General features: G+C 38.4%; 1 pseudogene; it reads left to right on the plus strand.

The window, feature by feature from the left end:
- The first annotated feature begins 3,672 nt into the window (after positions 1-3,672).
- Positions 3,673-4,502, plus strand: LOC122117167 (annotated as a pseudogene).
- The last annotated feature ends 1,870 nt before the right edge of the window (positions 4,503-6,372 follow it).

The following is a 6,372-nucleotide window of genomic DNA, read 5'->3' on the forward strand; positions in this document are numbered from 1 at the left end:
TCATGCAACATAACAATAGCTAATCTAGTTCTATAAAATAGGAATTGCTGCATTAAAATTTTTAAACAATAAATTATTTCAATGATTGTTCATACCTGTGTAAACTCCCAAATACATTTCATGACTCTGTTCCCACTAACCTGAACATTCTTTGTGATTTTTTATGATCTAACACCTATTACTAGCTTGTCTCTTATGAAAGATGATAGCATTCAGGATCAAAGCTTGCATTTACTCTGTTCAAGTTCTTTATATATTAATTATATTATTAATGTATAATATGTGTTATTCAAAGTAATTATTGAGCATTTAATCAAAAAATTCTAAAGCACATTCATGCACAACGTTTGCCCAATAGAAATCTTACTTTGCCTTTTCCTTCCCCTGGAAAAAGTAAGCAAACTTAAGAATTTCTTGGTACATCCATATCCATTTTTTACCAAAATACACATTAAGATCATCAAGCCTGCCATCAAGTAGACATTATTTCTCTCCTCAACTCTTAAGTGATATCAGTGTCTAGAAAATATTGCTTAATCTTTATTAATTTTAACCACCACATTCAAGAAACAGAGCCAGTGTCCCTTCCTCATAGGATTTTGAGGAGATTAAATAATATGATGCAGAAAAACCCTGTGGGTTCTGGTCCATATATATAGTGCCAAAGGTGTTCAGTAGTTTCTTTTGGTAACTTTTTTCACTGGATTCACAAGGCACCTGTCATATCAGTTCCCTCAGGTTCAGTCTACAACCCAAGCAGAGTAGCTTTTGTCATGCTGCTCCTTTAGCTTTCTTTAGGGTTAACTCAAGAACATGCTCCTCATGAAAAGATACCACCTTGGTAATGTCTCCCCTTCAATGTCTCCTCTCTCTGGTTCTGAGGACAGAGACTTGTGTCTGGAGATACCTGACTTGTTTGACTCAAATTACCTTCTTTCCTAACCTCAGAGCCAAGCAATTTTTAATAGTAGGTATTCAGTGAACACTAGCTGTTTATGACTGATTATAACCTTGAAGTTGTGAAGTAGAAAAGACCAGATGTATGGAAAGACACACAAAAATAGTAGTCTTCACTCAAACATCAGTGTACACATGTATTATCTTTGTTGAAAACAGAACTTTAAGATATTTGAAAATAAATGAATAATAGATTATGCCTATGTCTCTCTTAAGGAAAGCTGCCTGGCTCCTTGATTCCATATAAAAGACTGTTGAAGGCACCTCTGTTTATGGCCTTGACTCTTTCCCTGAAGTAGGAGTGATTGACTTGATGGGCAGATAGTATTTGGGTATGGAAATCTACAGGGGATGGAGACCAGAACCTAAACAAAGGGAATTCCTGAAAATGACTAAATTTTCCTACAGGATGCTGTCTCAGGGAACAGTGCTAAGAAGGAAGAGGTGTCCAGGGTCATTTGTAAAACAACTTCTCCAAAGTCTTCCTCAGGAAAAAAATTAATAAATATTTTGTGTCTATGCTGGTCTTGGGGCTTGAACTCAGACCCTAAACACTGTCCCTGAGCATTTTTACTCAAGGCTAGTTGCCTTATCACTTGAGCCTCAAGTCCACTTCCTGCTTTCAAAGGTTAGATATAAGTCTCCTGTACTTTGTTTCCAAGGCTGGCTTCAAAGTGCAATCTTCAGATCTCAACCTCCTGAGGAGGTAGGATGACAGTCACAAGCCACTGGTGCCCAGCCAAAAATGTTAATAACTTTACATCTTTGTCTGATTCACCTCTATCTCTCAGCTGAACTGCAGCCCAGAAAAGTAGAGAAAACAGCCTTTCCAAATCCTAACAAGCAACATCAACACCATCAGTTCCACATCCTATGTTTCTCCTTGCTCTAAAGACCTTTGTAAGAAATAGCAAAAATTTCCAAATAAAGATAGGATCTCTCCAGTTGTACATAATCCTGCTGCCCAATTCAACTTGTTCGTATCTTAGGCCTGGTTCTAATAAAGCTTTATTTACCAAAAATAGACATAGATCTCAAGGCAAGTTGACCAATTAATGGACTTTTATTGTTCTTTCAACCACTTGAGGATCAAATTCAAAAAAGACCAGAATCCTGAACCAACAGAAAGGATTTCTCACTCTGCAGGAATTGCAGTCTGGAGGATAAAATTCTGAAGCTACTAGAAGATGTCCTCTACATTGTTTGCTAATGGATGAAGTGCAGCTAGCTCAGCCATTATTACAACAGTAGAGAAAGTTGTCACTGTATTTGATTCTGGCGTCCTTCATCTTGTATATACATTTTTCTAATTTGGGCAGGGGAACGGAAATAACAAAATGCTGAAATAAAGATACAAGTTGACCCATTGTAACAATGAAACATACAAGATACTATGTTGAAAACGAACTTTACAACTTGGAAGGAGTTGGGGTGGTGGGAGGGAAGGGATGGTAGAGGAAAAACAAAGGAGGGGGTTACAATGCTCCATAGGAAATGTACTTATTGTCTTACTCATGTAACTGTAACCCCTCTGTACAATATTTTTACAATAAAAAAAAATTATGAAGAAAGAAACTAAGCAGGATAGGCCAAAGATCCTGACAGCCCTTGGTTTCTGAGGGCCCAGACCTCCAGCAGCAACTTCAGGCATGGTGAATGATTTCAGCTTCAAAAAGCTGGCACAATCCCCTTCTGCTCAAGGTCACTGGGGTTAGATTTCTGTCACATGTGCCCAAGAGTCCTGAGAAGTTTCCAGATCTCTTCACTAAAATTATTTGATGTTGATTATTATCATACAAAAACCTTTTTCCTGATTTATTTTGGCTGGTTTGACCCTAGTGATTTTAAAGTCTCAGGATGGCAAATATTTATAACTGGGACAATGATAATATGACACATTTTAAGTAATCCCAGACACCCATGGAATGTCTGTACATTCATCACTTCTTTGAAAACGAACAGCCCCAAGGAAGGTTAGAAGGTAGGTGAAGTTTGTAATTAGGTATCAACACTGCTTAGCCAGATTCCTCTAAGAACTTACCACTTCTGACGCTTGCTTCATGTGTTGGGTTTTTACAGCTTGACAATGACTTCAAGGCATCTAGAATACTTTCCTAACATATCCAGGAAGCTTAAAAAAGCTAGTAGTGGAGGGGGAAAAAATCCTACTTAAGAAAAAAACTTTTTCCAGAAAATTTGTCTTAATAAAATGTCTTACACTACCATCTCCAGGGAAAAGAGGACTCTGAGCCAACAGAGTCATATAAAGACTCCTCCCCCATGGGCTCCTGAGTACATCTGAGTTCTCTCTGTAATTGATTCTGTGAAGCAACACAGAGAACAAGGCACCCTGAATCCCTGAGGATGAAAAGGGGAACACATAGAAGAAAAACCCAGATATTTGATCTCCCATAAAATATTACATTTAACTGCTGTATGGTATGTGTATGCATATGTGCGTATGAATGTGAGTGTGTGTTGCTGTAGATCAATCATGCTGAGAAAGCACCCTATCACAGAAGTACATCATTACATGTTATTTTATTTCAGTCACACAGTTAAAATGTTATGTGTGTATGAAAATGGAACAGTGAAGCTTAAGCTTCTCAAGATGAGTAGACAAATGAAGAGAGGAAATAGAGGAATGCATTCATAATCTTCAATGTATATATGTGAAAATTGAACTAAAATACTCAAGTGGGCGCATGCGCTAATTTCCTCTTTTCCGGCTGGAACCATGGAGGGTGCCGAAGAGAAGAAAAAAAAGGTTCCTACTGTGCCAGAAACCCTTAAGAAAAAGCGAAGGAATTTCTCAGAGCTGAAAATAAAGCGTCTGAGAAAGAAATGTGCTCAGAAGATGCTTCGAAAGGCCAGGAGGAAGCTCATCTATGAGACAGCTAAGCACTATCTCAAAGAATACAGGCAAATGTACAGAACTGAGATCCGAATGGCTAGAATGGCCAGAAAAGCGGGCAACTTCTAGGTACCTGCAGAACCTAAATTGGCATTTGTCATCAGAATCAGAGGAATCAATGGTGTGAGTCCAAAAGTCCGTAAGGTGTTGAAGCTTCTTCGCCTTCGCCAGATCTTCAACGGTACCTTTGTTAAGCTCAATAAGGCCTCAATAAATATCCTGAGGATTGTGGAACCATATATTGCGTAGGGGCACCCAAACCTGAAGTCGGTAAATGAGCTCATCTACAAGTGTGGTTATGGCAAAATTAATAAGAAGCTAATTGCCTTAACAGATAACACTTTGATTGTTCTATCTCTTGGTAAATATGGCATCATCTGCATGGAGGATCTGATTCATGAGATCTGTACTGTTGGAAAACGCTTCAAGGAAGCAAATAGCTTCCTGTGGCCCTTCAAGTTATCTTCTCCCCGAGGTGGCATGAAGAAGATCACCCACTTTGTAGAAGGTGGAGATGCTGGCAACAGGGAGGATCAGATCAATAGGCTTCTTAGAAGGATGAACTGAGGTGTCTGCCATGCTATTTTTGTAATTGAGTCTGTTAATAAACAAGTGATGATGGCAAAAAAAATTCAAGTGATTGGTGGGGTTGAAAGAGATGGAGGAGAATAATGAAAGGTGAGACACTATACAAGATGCGTAAGAGTCATAAACTGATATGTTGGGTTGCAACCTCTTTGTGCAATTACTTGAAGATAATAATTTAAAAAGTAAGATTTGCTGGGGGCTGGGGGCTCATGCCTGTAATCCTACTCAGGAGGCTGAGATCTGAGGATCATGGTTCAAAGCCAGCCTAGACTGTAAAATCTATGAGACTCTTGCCTCCAATAAACCACTCAGAAAACTGGAAGTGGCAGCATGGCTCAAGTGGTAGAGCACTGGCCTTGAGCTGAAGAGCTCAGGGACAGCACCTAGGCCCAGAGTTCAAGCCCCACAACCAACAACAACAAAAAATAATAATAATAAAGTTGGTTAGGAAAGGTTTGAGAGGTGGGGCAGAGTGGCAGAGCTGTGAGTCTGACCAAGGTACATTGTATATATGGACATATCAAGATAAAACTGTCCTGTACAACCCTCTGATAGTAATAAAAATTCTGAGGAATAAGGGCTTTTATTCATGTAGGAAAAAAACGATATTACATTTGCCATGTCTAACCTCTTGCCTTATATTAGTCAATTTTCTGTAGTTAAGAAAAATTGACAAACTCATAGTAGAGTTTAAATTATACTATTTATAGAGGCTATAGATTATACTATTTATGTGTTCAGTAAAGAACCTATGGAAAAGTACATACAGTTTTCTGTACTTCAAGCCACTAATGCCTTCCATAAGGCTTGGAGATTTAGTGATAATGCTAATATCATTGTAATGAATTATATCTATCCTTTTGGAACACATTCTGTCTGTGGAAGATTGTAGTCTATTGATACTGACACTTTATGGACTTGGCTACATTCTCTGCCTCACTACTACGGTAATACAATGAGAGGTCTAAAGTAATTCCAAACAGTTGCTTCCTCTGCCATCTATTACACAGCACAAACCTGTGAGAAATGAAAACAAGCAAACAAATATCCTATCTTGACCTCAGGTTCTGCAGAGTTGAACAATGTGGTCAAGGAAAGATTAAAGTCATTAAACACGGGAATATGAAGTGGCACAATTCTGAGAAGCATTTCTAAAACTAAACTAAGTTTTGCTATGGGCAGCAATTCCCCTCTGGAATGTGTGCCAAAGAGAAAAAAAAAAAAACAAAACAAGGACTGGAGATGACTTAAAGACAATGACCTTCCCGACATGATAGCAAGGTAAGTGGGTAAACCCCAGTCATTATATCTCACATATTAATATTCAACAATTAAAATATTGCTTGTCTGTGCGCGTCCCAGCATGAATCAAAAACGTGCTGACTGAAAACTCTTACAAAATATGGATACAAATGTCCTTATTTACAATGTACTGGAAAAGGGCTAGGGAGCGGGGTGGGGGGCCAAAGGGCAGTGCCCTGGATGACACCGATGCACAGACATACGCATCTGCCAATATCATCCAACTTATGGTTTGAAATTTTCATCTGTTTAAATTTTAGTCCAAAGTTAAACATTAAATTTTGAAGTGCTTAGGTGTGAAAGGTACTGATTAGTATATGTAGCTTATTTTGAGATTCATCCAAAAAATGTAGGGTTGTAGGGCTAGGGTTGTAGCTCAATGATAGAGCACTTGTCCAACATATAACAAGGTCCCTGCTTTGACATATATATAGTGGTGACAGATGGATTGAGAGAACAGAACATTGACAACCCAAATATAGCAAATTAAACTTCAAGAAACATCACAACCAAACAATCAAAAGACTTGTTTTATGTGTTTATGTATGTCTGTTCATGTGCTTGAATGTACCCATCCTTGGGCCTGAGAATTATATACATTTTTGTGCTCA

The sequence above is a fragment of the Dipodomys spectabilis genome, unplaced genomic scaffold (genome assembly GCF_019054845.1).
Source record: "Dipodomys spectabilis isolate Male_0828 unplaced genomic scaffold, ASM1905484v1 ptg000140l, whole genome shotgun sequence".
In the NCBI taxonomy this organism is placed as follows: domain Eukaryota; kingdom Metazoa; phylum Chordata; class Mammalia; order Rodentia; family Heteromyidae; genus Dipodomys; species Dipodomys spectabilis.